The sequence below is a fragment of the Loxodonta africana genome, chromosome 4 (genome assembly GCF_030014295.1).
Source record: "Loxodonta africana isolate mLoxAfr1 chromosome 4, mLoxAfr1.hap2, whole genome shotgun sequence".
Classification (NCBI taxonomy): Eukaryota; Metazoa; Chordata; class Mammalia; order Proboscidea; family Elephantidae; genus Loxodonta; species Loxodonta africana.
In genome coordinates, this window is record NC_087345.1 from 42,518,907 (window position 1) to 42,536,659 (window position 17,753).

The following is a 17,753-nucleotide window of genomic DNA, read 5'->3' on the forward strand; positions in this document are numbered from 1 at the left end:
GTTGGTAACCTGACTCCAGCTCTCACACACATGGGATCACCATGAGTTAGAGTTGAGTCCACTGGCAACTGCTACTGATTAAAATAGGCACCACAGCTCCTCATTTACGAGTTGAAAAATGACAACAAAGATAATGGTGAATTTCAAAAGGAGGCAAATTTTATATTCTTAGAGAACTATATAATCCTAGAATTAAAAGAGAATTTAGAGGTCATCTCTAACCTCAGGGTCTCTTCTGGAATGTTTCTGTCAAGTCACAGCTGTGCAAGTATAGTAGACACAGTTTTCAGCTTTCTGGGCACCTATTCCATTCACCCCCTTTCCTAACAGTTCTTTGAGTGTCCCTTCCATATGACTCAGATAATCACTGTATATCTATCCTTAGAAAGAGATCAATACATTTCCTTGATTGCTTATCTACCGTTTTGAGAATTTCTTCCTGACCCATGCACAATGACAAGTATCTTACTCCCTCACAAAAATGTCCACTCGGTTTTTTTTCTTGTTTTTTTTTTTTTAATATAATTCTAAAGTATAAAACCTTCTGTCTTTTAATAAACCAAGGTCTGACTTGGTTTAACTTCCAAAAATTGATACTACCATTGTTCTACCATCTGTAAAATGCAGAAAAAAAAAATGGCTACTTTCTCTTACTTCACTGTACTTAAAATCATTACAAAATGTGGAAGCAATTTTTATTAACTCAGATATTTTTCATCTACTCTTATAAAATTGCCAGTGTTTTTGTTTTGCTTTGTTTTGTTTTTTATTCAATCATGTTTTAGAACTACAGATCAACTTATTCTACAAATTTGGACAGATCATAGTTCTCAATTTGCATATTGCTTGATGCTGCCAATGAACAACAATGTATGGCGCAGGGTGCTGCCCAGATTGATTCTCCTGAAGGGGCTTATAGAATTTTCCCCTGCAATATTAACTCATATGTAACAAGAAGATTTGGGACAATTTTTTTTTCTTTCTTTCTTTCTTTTTTTTTATTATTAACTTTTATTGAGCTTCAAGTGAACGTTTACAAATCAAGTCAGTCTGTCACATATAAGTTTACATACATCTTACTCCGTACTCCCACTTGCTCTCCCCTTAATGAGTCAGCCCTTCCAGTCTCTCCTTTCGTGACAATTTTGCCAGCTTCCAACTCTCTCTATCCTCCCACGCCCCCTCCAGACAGGAGATGCCAACACAATCTCAAGTGTCCACCTGATATAATTAGCTCACTCTTCATCAGCATCTCTCTCCCACCCACTGTCCAGTCCCTTTCATGTCTGATGAGTTGTCTTCGGGGATGGTTCCTGTCCTGTGCCAACAGAAGGTCTGGGGACCATGGCTGCCAGGATTCCTCTAGTCTCAGTCAGACCATTAAGTATGGTCTTTTTATGAGAATTTGGGGTCTGCATCCCACTGATCTCCTGCTCCCTCAGGGGTTCTCTGTTGTGCTCCCTGTCAGGGCAGTCATCGATTGTGGCTGGGCACCAACTAGTTCTTCTGGTCTCAGGATGATGTAGGTCTCTGGTTCATGTGGCCCTTTCTGTCTCTTGGGCTCTTAGTTGTCGTGTGACCTTGGTGTTCTTCATTCTCCTTTGCTCCAGGTGGGTTGAGACCAATTGATGCATCTTAGATGGCCGCTTGTTAGCATTTAAGACCCCAGACGCCACATTTCAAAGTGGGATGCAGAATGTTTTCATAATAGAATTATTTTGCCAATTGACTTAGAAGTCCCCTTAAACCATGGTCCCTAAACCCCCGCCCTTGCTCCGCTGACCTTTGAAGCATTCATTTTATCCCGGAAACTTCTTTGCTTTTGGTCCAGTCCAATTGAGCTGACCTTCCCTGTATTGAGTGTTGTCCTTCCCTTCACCTAAAGCAGTTCTTATCTACTAATTAATCAGTAAAAAAAACCTCTCCCACCCTCCCTCCCCACCTCGTAACCACAAAAGTATGTGTTCTTCTCAGTTTATACTATTTCTCAAGATCTTATAATAGTGGTCTTATACAATATTTGTCCTTTTGCCTCTGACTGATTTCGCTCAGCATAATGCCTTCCAGGTTCCTCCATGTTATGAAATGTTTCACAGATTCGTCACTGTTCTTTATCAATGAGTAGTATTCCGTTGTGTGGATATACCACAATTTACCCATTCATCTGTTGATGGACGCCTTGGTTGCTTCCAGTTTTTTGCTATTGTAAACAGAGCTGCAATAAACATGGGTGTGCATATATCTGTTTGTGTGAAGGCTCTTGTTTCTCTAGGGTATATTCCGAGGAGTGGGATTTCTGGGTTGGGACAATTTTTTAAAAGAGTAAATAAATAGTATATATTGCAGTTATGAAAGTATCATATTTTTACACAAATAGCACACACCTTTTCTACATTTGTTTGCCAACTATGCCCTCCCTCCCGTTAGGTAGTTTCATAAGCAGTGTTAGCCAATTTTTTTTTACAGCATAGCTGTGCTTATGAGAATACCTCTCTGGAAGAGAGCGTGGCTGGCAGACAAACATAGAACCTGGTCATTATTAGCGTAAAAACATGGTATTAGCACACATGCTCAAAATTCTTAGTCATAAGTCCAAATGAAAAAATCTTTGATATTTACTGAGAGGTATTAACAATGAGGTGGATTGACACAGTAGCTGCAACAATGCTCAAGTATAACAACAATTGTGAGAATGGCACAGGGCTGGCCACTGTTTCATTCTATTGTATATAGTGTCACTATGAGGCGGAACTGACTTGAGGGCACCTAAAAACAATATTCACATGCTTATTAATGAAGTGGAGAAGAGTCCTTGTCGTTCTGTGTTTTCATTGGTTTTCCTGTGTGACACAAAGTAAACCCTATCCTTCTTATTTTTAGGCACTCTTATAATAATAAATAGTATATGCATAACATTCATTCAAGAAATATTCTGGCCTTAGGAATGCTGCTTAGCTGGTCTGGCCACCCTAGAAACCAGAATTTGACCTGCAGTTTTCATCTGGTATCAACTTGGCTCAAATACCCATTTGTAATAATTCTTGATGAGTTCTGAGTTTTTAGTTTTCTTTTTTGTTGCCTGTTTGTTTGCTTTTATTATTTTTTAAAGCAGCTTTATTTATATAGCATAAAATTTACTCATTTTAAGTGTATAGTTCAATGATTTATAGTAAATTTATGGAGTCGTGCAACCATCACCACCAACTAATTTTAGAAGATTTCTGTCTCCAAAAAGAAACCCTGTGCCCATTTGCAGTCCCCCCTCTTCCCACCCTCAGCTACAAACAGCTACAAATCTTTACATATAGTATAGATTTACTTTTTCTGGACATCTCTTATAAATATAACCATACAATATGTGGCATTTTCAATCTGGCTCTTGATGGGTTTTTTTAACGAGTGGCATCAAAATTACAAAGTATTCATTTTAGAATGACTCACCAGTCTTCTCAGTCCTAAGTTCCACATATCTGAAAATTATATACAAAATGCTACATGAAGATAAAAACACATTATCCATCAAAGGATTGTGCTTGGACACTGGAATAGAATCAATGCACTTTTATCAGTGTTGTAGCATGGCTGTCTTCCCAACCTCACCGTCTGGAATAGGTGTAGAACCTTTTGTAGTTTCCAAGTTGAACTACTCAAACCCTGATTCTCTCATGTGTCCTGCTTTTCCTGAAGAGTCCAAAGTGCCGAAGACCATACATGACCGCACCAGCGTCGCTCACATAAAACTTAGAATGCATAAGCAACAATCTAGGCTCTGGGGACTTGCCCATAGCAAAAGCATGTTTTCAGAGCCCAGTATGTAGTCCAACCCAGAAACATATTTCTGATGCAAGACGAAGCCAGGATATAAACAGAGAAAGATACATGAGAAGAAAGAGAAAATCTTTTTCAGTCATATGTTCAAAATCCATGACCTGGATTTTGGGAAAATTTGGGCAAAAATTTTGTGATACTATGCTTCCTATGTTCATAGAAGAAAGCCCTATGTGTCTGTCTGGGTTTCAGATAGTAGCATTTAACCCCCTCTTACCCTGTGTACAAAGTGCAGACATTTACAACAGTGGTACCTCCAGGACTTACTTGAGGCTTCTTTATTGCCTTACTGTTTCCCCACATATACAGAATGCCATGTATTGAATTGTGTCCCCCAAAATATCTGTCAGCTTGGCTGGGTCATGATTCCCAGTATTGTATGATTGTTTACCATTTTGTCATCTGATGTGATTTCCCTATGTGTTTGTAAATCCCATCACTATGATTTAATAAGATGGATTAGTGGCAGTTATATTGTTGAAATCTCCAAGATTAGGTAATGTCTTAAGCCAGTCTCTTTTGAGATATAAAACAGAGAAGTGAGCAGAGAGACATGGGGACCTCATACCACCAAGAAGGCAGTGCCAAGAGCAGATCGTGTTCTTTGGACTTGAGGTTCCTGTGCTGAGATGCTCCCAGACCAAGGGAAGACTGATGACAAGGACCTTCCTCCAGAGCTGACAGAGAGAGAAAGGCTTCCCCGGGAGCCGGTACCCTGAATTCAGACTTCTGGCCTACTGAACTGTGAGAGAATAAACTTCTCTTTGTTAAAGCCATCCACCTGTGGTATTTCTGCTATAGAAGCACTAGATGACCAACACACAGAACCTCATCATTTCTATATCCACCTTTGAGTCTTGCATTCCCAGCCCACTACAAAGTTTGAGTAGTTTTCAGCAGAGCTTCCCAATTAATATGAATTAGGGAAAAAGGCCTGGCAATCTACTTCCTGAAAAAAAACAGTGAAAACCCCATGGATCACAATGGTTCTATCTGCAACTGATCATGGGGTTGGTGCAGGACCTGGCAGCAGTTTTGTTCCATTGTCTATGAGGTCACCATGAGTTGGGGGCTGACTTGAAGGCAGCTAAAACCAATAAAAACAAAGTTAAACTGATCCTGAACTCCCTTTAAAAGGCAGCAATTTTGTGATTATAACAGAAAAAAATAATTAAAAAGTTGAAAGCTTTGAATTTTTTGAATGCTGTAATTTATACCTCTATCTCCACAAAAATTACAAGTTGTTTTTAGTACCATACACTTTGGCAATTACTGTAGAGCTTGCCTCATAAGCCTCAAACCAAAAACCCACTGCCATCTAGTCACCTCCAACTCCTCCCAGATCCCAGTGCCCTCGAGTCGACCAGTCGACTCATAGCGACCCTGTATGATGGAGTAGAACTCCTAGTGACCCTATAAGACAGAATAGAACTGCCCCCAAAGGGTTTCCAAAGCTGTAAATCTTTAGGGAAGCAGGCTACCACATCATTCTCCCATGAAGCAGCTGGTGGGTTTGAACTCCCTGACCTTTTGCTTAGTAGTGGAGCACATTAACCACTGCACCACCAGAGCTCCTTCTCATAAGCCCAGTGAAGAATAACTGTCTAAGGAGATCCTTTCACAGGTTTCTTCGGTCCTTGTTTGATGCTGGCACTCATTGAGCCGATGTCTTCAGAGACTAATGAGACTTTTGCTTACATGTTTTCTCCTCAAAACTTTTCTCATCTTCACCTGTTAAATCTCTTGATGGGTTTTTCAATGGGTAACATTAAAATGACAGTCAAAGTATTCATTTTTGAAGGACTCAGCAATCTTCTCAGTCCTAAGCTCCACATATTTGAAAAATACTTAGGAAAGACTAAATGAAGATAAAAACACATTATCCATCAAAGGATTGTGTTTGGACACTGGAATGGAATCAGTGCACTTTTATCAGTGTTGTATCATAGCTACTACTACATAATTTTCATTGCTTTTTTGTTGTGGAAAATTCTAACTTCTGTAGAATACTTGCCACCTTTGCCCTGACTTGCTCTGACTAACAAACAGGGTGCAGGAAGAATAAAAGGAAAACAAGGTAGAAGACTAGATACCAAAGCAAAGCCTGCCACACATTTCTCCCTAGTTTTTCTGGCCAGGGCTGGCTTTAGCAAGTCCTTGGAGAAATTAAGCTGCTTTTCTGTACTAAGCTTCCTCTATCTCTCTCTCTCTGCCTCACACCAGATCTCTTCTCTCTAAGGTCCTAGACAAAGATTTCTTAGCCCTTGGGAAGAGTCGTCTTGCTAACTAGACTTCAACTTGTGCCTGAAGTCCTACTAACAGTTCTACCCCTGTAGCTCAGTAGCCTGCCACCAACAGTGTGCCTATTGTTTAATCTGGCCTTTGACTTGTAGAACCAGTCATTGGAGGTAAACAAAGCCTAACCCTCTCCTCACTGGATACTTCATTGCTTAAATGTTAATCTTTATTCTCATTCTAAAGATTCACACTTTGTGAACCATGTGTTACAATGGAAGGCACCATAATGTCTGCATAAAACCAACAACAACAACAACAAAAATCTGTTGCCATTGAGTCGATTCCAACTAATAGCAACCCTTTAGAACTGCCTCATAGGGCTGTCAAGAAGTGGCTGGTGGATTCGAACTACTAACCTTTTGGTTAACAGCTACGTTCTTAACAACTGAGCCACCAGGGCTCCACGTTGTTGTTTTTAGGTGCCATTGAGTCGGTTCCGACTCATAACCACAACAAAACAAAACACTGCCCAGTCCTGTGCTATCCTCACAATTGTTGTATGCTTGAGCCCATTCTTGCAGTCACTGTGTCAATTCATCTCATTGAGGGTCTTCTTCTTTTTTTGCTGACCCTCTACTTTACCAAGCATGATGTCCTTCTCTAGGGACTGATTCCTCCTAAATAACAAGTCCAAAGTATGTGAGACATAGTCTCGCCGTTGATGCTTCTAAGGAACATTCTGGTTGTACTTCCTCCAAGACAGATTCATTTGTTCTTTTGGCAGTCCATTCAATATTCTTCACCAACACCACATTTCAAAGGTGTCAATTCTTCTTCAGTCTTCCTTATTCATTATCCAGCTTGTGCATGCATATGAGGCAATTGAAAACACCATGGCTTGGTTCAGGAGCACCGTAGTCCTTAAGGTGACATCTTTGCTTCTCCACACTTTAAAGAGGTCTTTTGCAGCAGTTTTGCCCAATACAATGCATCTTTTGACTTTTGGACTGCTGCTTCCACGGGTGTTGATTGTGGATCCAAGTAAAATGAAATCCTTGAGAACTTCAATCTTTTCTCCGTTTATCATGCTATTGCTTATTAGTCCAGTTTTGAGGATTTTTAACTTTCTTTAGTGTTAAGTGCAATCCATACTGAAGGCTGTGGTCTTTGATCTTCATCAGTAAGTGCTTCAAGTCCTTTTCACTTTCAGCAATCAAGGTTGTGTCATCTGCATAACGCAGGTTGTTAATGAGTCTTCCTCCAATCCTGATGCCCACTTCTTCATATAATTTAGCTTCTCAGGTTATTTGCTCAGCATACAGATTGAATAGGTATGATGAAAGAATACAACCCTGACACCTTTCCTGACTTTAAACCACTCACTATACCCTTGTTCTGTCCAAACGACTGCCTCTTGGTCTATGTACACATTGAACACTAATGACCTAAGGGCTCCATAGTCTACCATTAATTCCAGTTAATTGAGAAACTGTAGAAAACACTGGGGTAAATGCATAAAATCAACTTTGTTACTGGTAAAGTTGTGTTGGTAAATCCCCTGTGGTGAGGATTTTGAGAATAATATTGGACTTCTGTGAGTTTCTTGGTGGTACAGTTAACGCACTTGGCTGCTAACTAGAAAGTTGGAAGTTCAAGTTAACTTCAAGGTGCCTCAGAAGAAAGGTTTGGCAATCAACTTCTGGAAATTCGGTCACTGAAAGCTGTGTGTAGCTCAATTCTACTCTGACACACATGTGTCATAATGAGTTGGAATCAACTTGATGGCAATTTTTTTTTTTTAAATGCACTTCTTATAACACATGAATTACACACACACACACACCAGACTCTGCTTACCCACCTAGGCCCATGTGGACAACATAAAAAAAAAAAAGAGAGAGAGAGAGCCGAAACCTGTTTGAATCTATTTGCTCACTTCATGGAAAATGGAAACACAAGTCCTTTCTTAACCTTTTGTTGTTGTTATATGCCGTAGAGTTTATTTCAACTCATAGCGACCCTATATGACAGAGTAGAGCTGGTTTATATGGTTTCCTAGGCTGTAATCTTTATGGAGAGGAGCCCTGGTGGTGCAGTGGTGAAAGCTCTTGGCTGCTAACCAAAAGGTCGATGGTTCCAACCCACCAGCCAATCCACAGGAGAGAGATGTGGCAGTCTGCTTCCGTAAAGATTTACAGCTTTAGAAACCTTGTGGGGAAGTTCTACTCTGTCCTATAGGGTCACTGTGAGTCGAATCAACTTGACGGCAGTGAGTTTGGTTTGGTTTGGAATCCTTATGGGAATAGATCACCAGGTCTTTTCTCTCGAGGAGCCACTGGTGGGTTCAAAGCACCAAAATTTGGTTAGCAGCCAAGTACTTAATCATTGCTCCTGCACAGATTCTTTCCCTTAGCTTAGAAGATGGCAAGCAGTACCAAGAGAGTAAAAGAAATAGCCTACAGAGGGTGGTACATATGAGTCATGATCTTCATCACAAAGAATTGGTAGAAGTTACTTTACCTCTAGGGGGAGGAATAAGTAATAAAATGATGAAAAAGACACTGCCTCCCAAAATTTTCTCAAGAGTCTGAAAGGATTACTGGAAATTTTCTTCTTTATGGGCCAAAGTAATAATATGGGGAGAAGAGTAAAAATAAATAAATAAATAATATTTCCTACAGTCTAGACTCATTCTGTGAAATGATAGCTTTGTGCCATTCACCTTACCTTACAAACAGGGATGGATGACCCAATAATCAGAGTAAGCACTTGCTTTGGGCATCAACAAAATAAGGACACCAGCTGTCCAAAGCAAAGACCCGTAGATGCCAAACACACAGGACACAAGGGAAAGCTAGTGTACAACAATGATTCAAGAAAGACTGAATTCATTATTCCTATTATCTATGGAAGTAGATATTGTTCAGCAGCTTAGCTGTGACGAAATCACTGAAGAATTTGTAAGAGCAAAGAATAGAAAGAAATGTTTTTAATTATAATATGTTAGAGATGAAAAAATTATCTAAAAATAAAATATAGTAATTCGTTGTAATATTTGTTTTCTGATCAATAAATTTCTTTTATAACATCTTTTCATTTGTTCATTTATAATTGTAACGTTTATTATGAAACAAGCTTCAAAACTGAAGTATGAGCCATTTAAAGCAAAATTGGTGAAAGTCGATTTTTTGTTCTGAGAGATGAATAGAATTTTATATTGATTGTTGAGACAACTAAGTTCACCGACTCATTTTCTTTGTTGTAGAATATGTGGAATATCCTCTTTGTAAAAAATGTGGTATATAGTAAAAATATTAGTACCCTGCAACCACTAAAACATTGAAAATTCAGTTCATCTCACTCCGCTAAAATGGCATGCCATTTTGTGTTCAATCTCTAATACTATAGTAGCATTTAAAAAGAAGTTATAGCAATAGATAGCTGAGACCACACACACACACACACACACACACACACACACACACATACGCACGTGCATATGTATATATCTAACTCTCACATCCCATTAGAAATTGTGAGTAAGCAAAGGAGGGGGAACCGCAGATTTTCAGTGTTTAGGGCCCTCACATGCCTTAATTCAGTCTTGCTTACAAATAAAGAACTATGAAGTTTAAGAAGTGAAGCAGATGGACATGAGTATAGTTTCTGGAGCTATACTGTTCAAAGTCTGCTGCTGCCGCTTGTCAATGAGTTACCCACCTCAGGCAAACTATTTAACCACTCTAAATCTCAGTTTTTTAGGTGACCATCCAAGGCACAACAATTGATCTCCATTCACCTGGAGCAATGGAGGAAGAAGAAGAGCCAGGAATAGCAGTACTGAAGTGCATGGCTAATTGCCTCCATGAACAACTGCCTTCTTTGCCATGTGACCAGAAGAATCGGACGGTGCCCTGCTACCATTACTGAAATTTTGATCAAAGATTCTATAGAAGAATCCTGATCAAGAGGGGGAAAATGCAAAATGAAATTTCAAATTCTCATGGATTCCAGACTTTCTGGAGCCATAGAGATTGGATGAACCCCTGAAACTATTGTACTGCGATAATCTTTTAAACCTTAAACCAAAAATATCTCCTGATGTCTTCTTAAAACCAAACAGCAGTTCAGCTTCACTAGTAAAAAAAAAAGTCTGCCTTGAGCATTATGCTCTTTTAAAAAGTACCTATATGGGATTAAATTGACAAAAGCAACTCAAAAGATTAGATAGAAACCCTAGGGAGCAGTTAGTGTATGTTAATGGGGAGAACAACTCAGAAAAGGAGGATGAGAATGGTTGCATAATTCAAAGAATGTAATCAGCAACATGGAATTATACATGTAGAAACTGTTGAATTGGTGTGTATTCTTAACAGTAACAACAGTAAAATAACTTTTTTTAAAGGGAATGATGGTAGCTACTTTGTAGATACTGTTGGTTCATAGAAATCCTTAGCTCTAATAATAATGATAGTTATTATTATCATTATTATATGTGACTTCTACAAAATGATATAATATTAATTATTAACCCTTTATTATTAAAGAAAGGAGTCCAGGTGGTGCAGTGGTTAACCAATTGCTAACCAAAAGATAGGCTGTTCAAACCCACCAGTGGCTCTGCAAGACAAAGACGGGGCAGTCTGCTTCTGTAAAGACTAGTCTTGGAAACCCTATGGGGCAGTTCTACTGGGTCTTATAGGGTTGTTATGAATTGGAATCAACTTGATGGCAACAGGTTTTCGTTTATTACTAAAGAATAGACATAGCTCTTAGTTGTATCTGTCATCCAGGATAAATATGCCCCTACTACTATTAGCTATTGCTGGACAGGCCTTATTATTTACGGAAAATTCTCAGCCTTTGCATCTCTAATTGGCCCATGTCATTGCAAAAAATACTTCTTCCAAATGCTCTGCAAAGTATCTGTTCTGAGGTACTGCAGAATAGACTTGCAGCAATCTCTATTTCTTGGAGATTTTCCGTATTTCTACCATGCTGTAGTGCCAAGAGGGGCTTTTATATCCATGATGCTTTTGTCAGGAAAAATAACTTCCAGATTAACACCCTTGAGGAAAGGAATCCCAGTTGGGCAGAATCATGATTTCCATGATCCTTCCTCTGTGCCATTATCAAAAATATCTTCTCTAGTAACACAGGGTTTTGCACAAAACTTTTGGAAACCGATAGAAACATCTATCAAAAATTTAAGTGCTATTATCTTTGGACCCAGAAATCCACCTAAGATACTATGACTCTCTAAACGTACTCAGAAAAAAAACTTAAAGATACATATACTAGAATGAACATTGTAGCTTTCTTTGTAAAGCAAACAAATGCTCCCAGGAAGTAACAAAGCCAAATAGAAACCTGATTAAATAAATTGTGTGTTCTTACAGTGGCATGCTTCAAAGCCACTGAAAAGAATGAGGTGGATCTACATACGATGATATTGAAAGCTGGCCCCAAAATTTGATTAAGTGGAAACAAAGAAATTACAAAACAGAATGTACAGTCCGATGTTATTTGCAGTGGTATATAGACCAGGTAACGTTTCATTTTGTTATACGTAAGGTCGCCATGAGTTGGAACTGACTCAATGACAACTAACAACAAAAGCAACAACAACAAATATCGAATATACCCCTTTGTACAGTTAATGCACTCAGCTGCTAACCGAAAAGTTAGAGGTTTGAGTCTACCCAAAGGTACCTCAAAAGAAAGGCCCGGTCATCTGCACCTAAAAAAACCAGCCACTGAAAGCCCTATGGATGACAGTTCTACTCAGACACAAATGGAGTCACCATGAGTCAGAATCAACTCAGTGGCAATCTGTAGTGATGGTGCTCCACTTGTATTTTGCACCACGGAGATATTTTAATTTAGTTTAGCATTTAATTTATAAGAAATCTCTTCTGGTAAGTTTGATAAGTTGCTAGGTTTAAAAATTACTATTATACTATCCAGCTTGATTAAATACTACATTGTTCCAGTTAATCACATATCTGGTTAACACAGAGCTATCTTGCTGGGTTTTCTAAAAGATTAAATGAGATAATAGATAAGAAAACACTTTTTAAAATGCTACGTGATCTGCAAATTATTGTTATTACCTTCAAGAGTCATTCAGCATTTTGATTGCTATTATACTAGTGAAATTCTAGGAACAGTAGATATAAAGGTAAATAAGGCAGAATACATGGCCTTGAGAGGTTTGTACATTCTAATAGAGATAAATGTGTTTAAAAAAATGTGGAATACAGTATAAACTATCACTACAAGAGAGCTATGGAAAAATTACCATGAAAACATGGCTTGTTGCGTGCAGGGAATATTTAACATGAAAATTGTTAAGCGTTTCTCAAGCATATAAGGGTTAAGAGGAAAATTATGGTAAAGGGAAGATCCAAACCAATCATATGGTTGTATAAGAGAATGGATCTTGCAACAGAAAATGTGAATAGTTATATGTAGTTGATACTATCATTTTTTTCTTAAGATTTGTATTCAGTAAAATACACTTAACGCTACTTGCCATGTTCTAATCTTTTTTAATAATGCTGAAAATACTTTCATATTCATTAATGCCACCATATCATCTTATGCATCAAAGAAACAAAAGGACTGCTATAACCAGAGGTTAGGTTGGTGGATAAATCAGAATTTCATGAAATCATTGAAACATGGCTTTTGAAGGACTTTTAATTTGTTTTTCATACAAGTCTATTAGGGGAAAACCCATGACACTGTTATATGCTGATATATGTGGTATTATACATGTAGTCGTCTAGGTCCAATGAGTGGTAGAAAATAATTAGTAATAAACAGAAGCAGCATTGTGGGGAGAGAAAACACTGATGGGAGGAATGTTTGTGAGTCTATTTATATTTGCAAGTGAGAAGTATTTTCCACCTTTTTTCAGCCGATTAGAAAACATCTTGGTATTGAAAAAAATACTTTCAAAATATAACTCATTTTTCACTTAGAACATTTTGTATGCCAATTCCTATAAATAATTATTTCTTTCCTCTTCCTGCTCCCTTCCGCTTTTATTTTGTCATTGTCTGTATAGTTGCTCAGTATTCGATCATGCATATGTCCTGTGTGACTTAACAGGAGAGCTACTTTTTTATTTAACAGTGTCATATATAAATTTGCAAATTCAGTGGATAATTTTCAGTTTTAGGTTATATGGTCAAAAACATTTACCATATTTCCACAAAAATAACAGGCATCTTATACCATCTTATACTTTTTTTGCCAACCGCATCTTCCCCCAGGAGGTATTTTCATAAGCAGGCTATGCTAAGTTTTTTTTTTTAAAGCAGTATGTGAAAAATTAGCATAAAAAACTTACAAAAATACTTCATAGTGGAAGGGCGAGGTTGGCAAAAAACAAAAAAACGTATAACGTGGGTTATTTGCATAAAAATACAACACTACATGCGTGTGTCCAAATTTTGCACTTTGGTACTTTGGATACAAATCCTCAGGTCAAGTCTTACAACGATTCCTTTTCCTTAAGTAAAACAGTCATTATTAGATAGTTCTTGGTCAAACCAAAATACATTTCCAAATTCACATAACAGAAAATCTTAGTAAAATATCTTATCCCATTGCTATGTTTCCCAATATTGCTTGTTCTCTTCCTACAAGAAAAGAGATAAGGAATATAGACTCTATAATAGCAATTCTACAACGATGAGTAGTTGTGCTGACCAGCCAGCTGCCATTGTCTTAAAAACTGGGCTACCGCCAAAATACCTAAAGCTATGTAGTAATGACATTTGATTCTGTATGTATTTTTTTTTCCGCTACCTACGCCTTTTTTAATCTAAAAATGGTTTGAGGTCATTCTCTTTTAATTAAATCGTCCCGAATTTTGAGAAATAAGAAAATGAACTAGTTTAGTTAGGTATTCCCAGAATGTTTTAATACAAAGAGTTCTATTTTAAATTGCATGCACCCCTCTCTTCTCTCTTTTATATCACTGTTCAATAACCAAACTCAAATAATTTTATATTAACATGCATTTGACCCAATCATCATTTAGGAAACCAAAGATCTGCGTTACAACAGATGAAATTGATAGTCATTTTGGGGTTCTTCTCAGATTCTCAGTTTTGGAAACCCTAGTGGCCTAGTGGTTAAGTGCTATGGCTGCTAACCAAAGGTCAGCAGTTGGAGTCCATCAGGCACTCCTTGGATACCCTATGGGGCAGTTTCACTGTCTTCTATAGGGTCGCTATGAGTCAGGTTTTTTTTTTTTTTTTTTTTCGTCTCAGATTCTTTGGAAACTTCTTGTTTTGCTCTGAGGTAGAAAATTCTGTAGTAAAATAAGATAAAATCAATAATCGTGAAGATGGTGCAGGACCAGGCAACATTTTGCTCTGTTATACATAAGGTCGCCATGAGTCAGAGTTGGCTTGATGGTAACTAACAAGGAAACAACAACAAAATGGAATATGTTTCTCTTATTTCAAAATACTGACTAAAGGATTTGAAACACAGGAGATTAGAAAACTAGTGTTAGCACTGAGACCTGAGCATAAGATATCCTATATTCTAAAAGGTAGGGTACTAGCTGGTTTGGAACTAAGTTCTGCTTTTCCACATGCACACAAATTCTATACCCAACACCCATTGTTATTTTCCGGAAATCTACTTTCATCCTGCCTTCCTTTAGATTATTTAAAATTTTTTAGTGTGTCATTTTAATTTATTTATTGGATTTTTTGTTCCTGGGAAAACTATTCAAAGTATATAACCAAATGGGGTTTGTAGTCACCACATATATACGGTGCAAGCTGGGGTTAGTAGATAGAGAGGCTCTAGAGGTAAAATTCCCAGAAACACTATGAGGTCAAAGATAAAATATATACTTATGAAATAAATCAGATACAAGGAGCAATCACTGGTCCTTGTTAGCTCAAATAATCCCAAACCAGCCACCTTAGTTGAGCTGACCCCTACAATAAAAACAATGGAGCTATGACCCGTTTCAACAAAGCATAATATGGAGAATAAAGAATCCAACTTGTTTTTTTAGCTTAAAACAATTAGAGGTCAGTTAAGTGGAGAAGTAAGTAAGGGGCAGTGATGGTTCAGTGGTAGAATTCTTGGCTTTTATGCAGGAGACCCAGGTTCAATTCCCAGCTAATGCAATTTATGTGCAGCTACCACCTGTCTGTCGATGAAGGCTTGTGTGTTACTATTCTGCTGAACAGGTTTCGTGGAGTTTTCGGACCAAGACAGACTAGGAAAAAATGTCTCGGGATCTACTTCTGAAAATCAGCTAATGAAAACTTTACAGGTCACATCGCTTTGATCCCCATCCCATCTTGGTAATGGTGCAGGATAACCGTGTTTTGTTCTGTGGTGCGTGCATGAGGTTGCCGTGAGTCAGGCCAAACACAATGGTAGCTAACAACAACAAAAAAAAAGGGGAAGAAAACTCCATTTGCTCAGAGTATATCACAGAACAGAACTAGAGATCAGCGATGGCCCAAAGCAGATGCCGATCAGCAGTAGCAATGGAGTGTACAAAAAGCCCTGATTCGCTTACTAGCATTGCAGGAAGGTTGTGGGTACTCCAAGACACTCTTGAGAGGGAAAAATATGGATCCCTAAAATGTTCTAGATCCTGACATTACATAAATAGTAGCTAAAAGCTAGTGAATTTAATACATTGTTTTATAAGGCTTGGTGAGAACTATAGGCATTTGGTTAGCATGGCATATTTGGACAATACAATGGGACGATGTATTAGACTGCAGGCTAGGTAGGCATATTACTAAGAATTCAGGCTAGACTTCTATAATAAGAGATTAATAATATAGCTTTTTTTTTTTTCTTCCCCTCGTGCAACAATAATTCATTTCCTTCTCACAAAAACAGCCTGAGTACGTGATCCATTACTGGTATGGCAAATTGATGGTATTGGAGACCAAGGCTCCTTCCTGTTTTTGTTTCTCTGCTCTAGTTTGAATACAGCTTATTACCAAATCATGTTTCAGCCTGTGAGAAGGAAGAGAAAGAGACCAGAAGCAAAGCTCCTTCCCTTTTTTACTTATTTATTTAATTTCTGTGCTTTAGGTGAAAGTCTACAATTCAAGTCAGTCTCTCATACAAAAAGCCATACACACCCCGCTGTAAACTCCCAAATGCTCACCGCTTAATGAGATGGCACATTCCTCTTCTCCACCCTGTATTCCCCGTGTCCATTCAACCAGCTCCTGTCCACCTCTTCCTTCTCATCTTGCCACCAGGCAGGTGTCACCTGCATAGTCTCATGTGTCTACTTGAGCCATAAAGTTCACTCTTCACCAGCATCATTGTCTATCTTATAGTCCAGGCCAATCCCTGTCCGTAGAGTTGGTTTTGGGAATCATTCGAATCTTAGCTCCTTCACTTTTAAGAGATAATCCAGAAGTTACATAAATGACTTCTGCTTATATTTTTTTGTCCAGAACCTAGTCATATGACCACACCTAATTGTGAGGAAGTCTAGAAAATGTAGTCTTTAGCTGGTCAGCCATGTAACCAACAAAAACTTCAATTATCATAGAAGAAGATGTGAAGAAATACTGGTAAATTTACAGTCTCTTTTCACATCCGAAAATATTATCTCTGGATCTTTACCTGGTGCCAATATGCCAGGATCTTATATGGTTCTCACACTAATTCTGCAAAGTACACATTTAACAGACAAAGGGCCTGATACTCAGGAGAGTTAAAAGACCTCTCCAAATCCACATAGAAGATATATGGCCAGGGCTCAAATGATAATCTGTCTAAATTTAAATAAAGCCTGTGATCTTCTCAGCATGACAGTCTGTCCCACAAATAAATGTGGGGGTGAAAATCAGCTTGGTAAATTGCACTGTGCATGGTCTGTTTCTAGCATATTATGATATTTAAGAATTAAAAGGTGAATAGATACGATTCTCTTACCACTGAAGAAATACACACATACAGAGCTCCTCTATTTCTTATACTATTTTATGTCCTTTGATAAGTTGCTTAAGATGCAGAGACAATGTATTCAGCTTCTTTTCACACTTCAGAGAACCTGGCATTATGCTAAACACCAATCAGGCAATCAACGTATTCTCTTCACAATCATATGAAACAAACACCTAGGATGATTGTCGCTTTTCTCAACATTAATGATGCCAGCATGGAAGAGGATATGAACTTGACTGTGAGCTCTTTGAGGGAAGAAAGTGTATCTACTTTATCTCTGCAACTCCAATGACTAACACACCTGACCCTTAGTGAAGGTGCAATATTTATTCCTTGAACTGGATTAAATGTCAGAGTTTCAGACAAGGAGGAAAGAATGTCTTTGCTTATTCAAATTGTCATGAAAATGACTTTAAAAGACATTTTTCTGACAATCATGCAAAAATATACTAACTTTTAAAAAATAAAATAATGCTTTTAGTTTTAAAGAAGTTTGCTAAATCTTCAGTAGAGTTCAATCCATTTCCTTAACTACGTATTGTATAACAGGTTCTAACTTCCATTATTCCAAGTGTTTGCTTTTGGTTTTGAAACAAAATTAATTTTCTTTTCAATGTGTTTTCTGATTATAGAAAGATATGCTTTTGTTTTACTTGACAACTATATAGTCATGATATATTTTCTCCTGCTTTTGCATTTTGCTGCTAGGTTTTGAAAATGTA

At 37.9% G+C, this 17,753-nt stretch overlaps 1 long non-coding RNA gene across 2 annotated transcripts in view; it reads right to left on the reverse strand.

Moving 5' to 3' along the window:
• The window catches only part of LOC135231183 (uncharacterized), a 218,035-nt gene extending 201,126 nt beyond the window's left edge, over positions 1–16,909 (reverse strand). For both annotated transcript variants that reach the window (XR_010321730.1, XR_010321729.1), the window contains exon 1: positions 16,238–16,909. This is a non-coding gene — a long non-coding RNA (uncharacterized LOC135231183). The remainder of the gene's footprint in view (positions 1–16,237) is intronic.
• Positions 16,910–17,753: the final 844 nt, after the last annotated feature.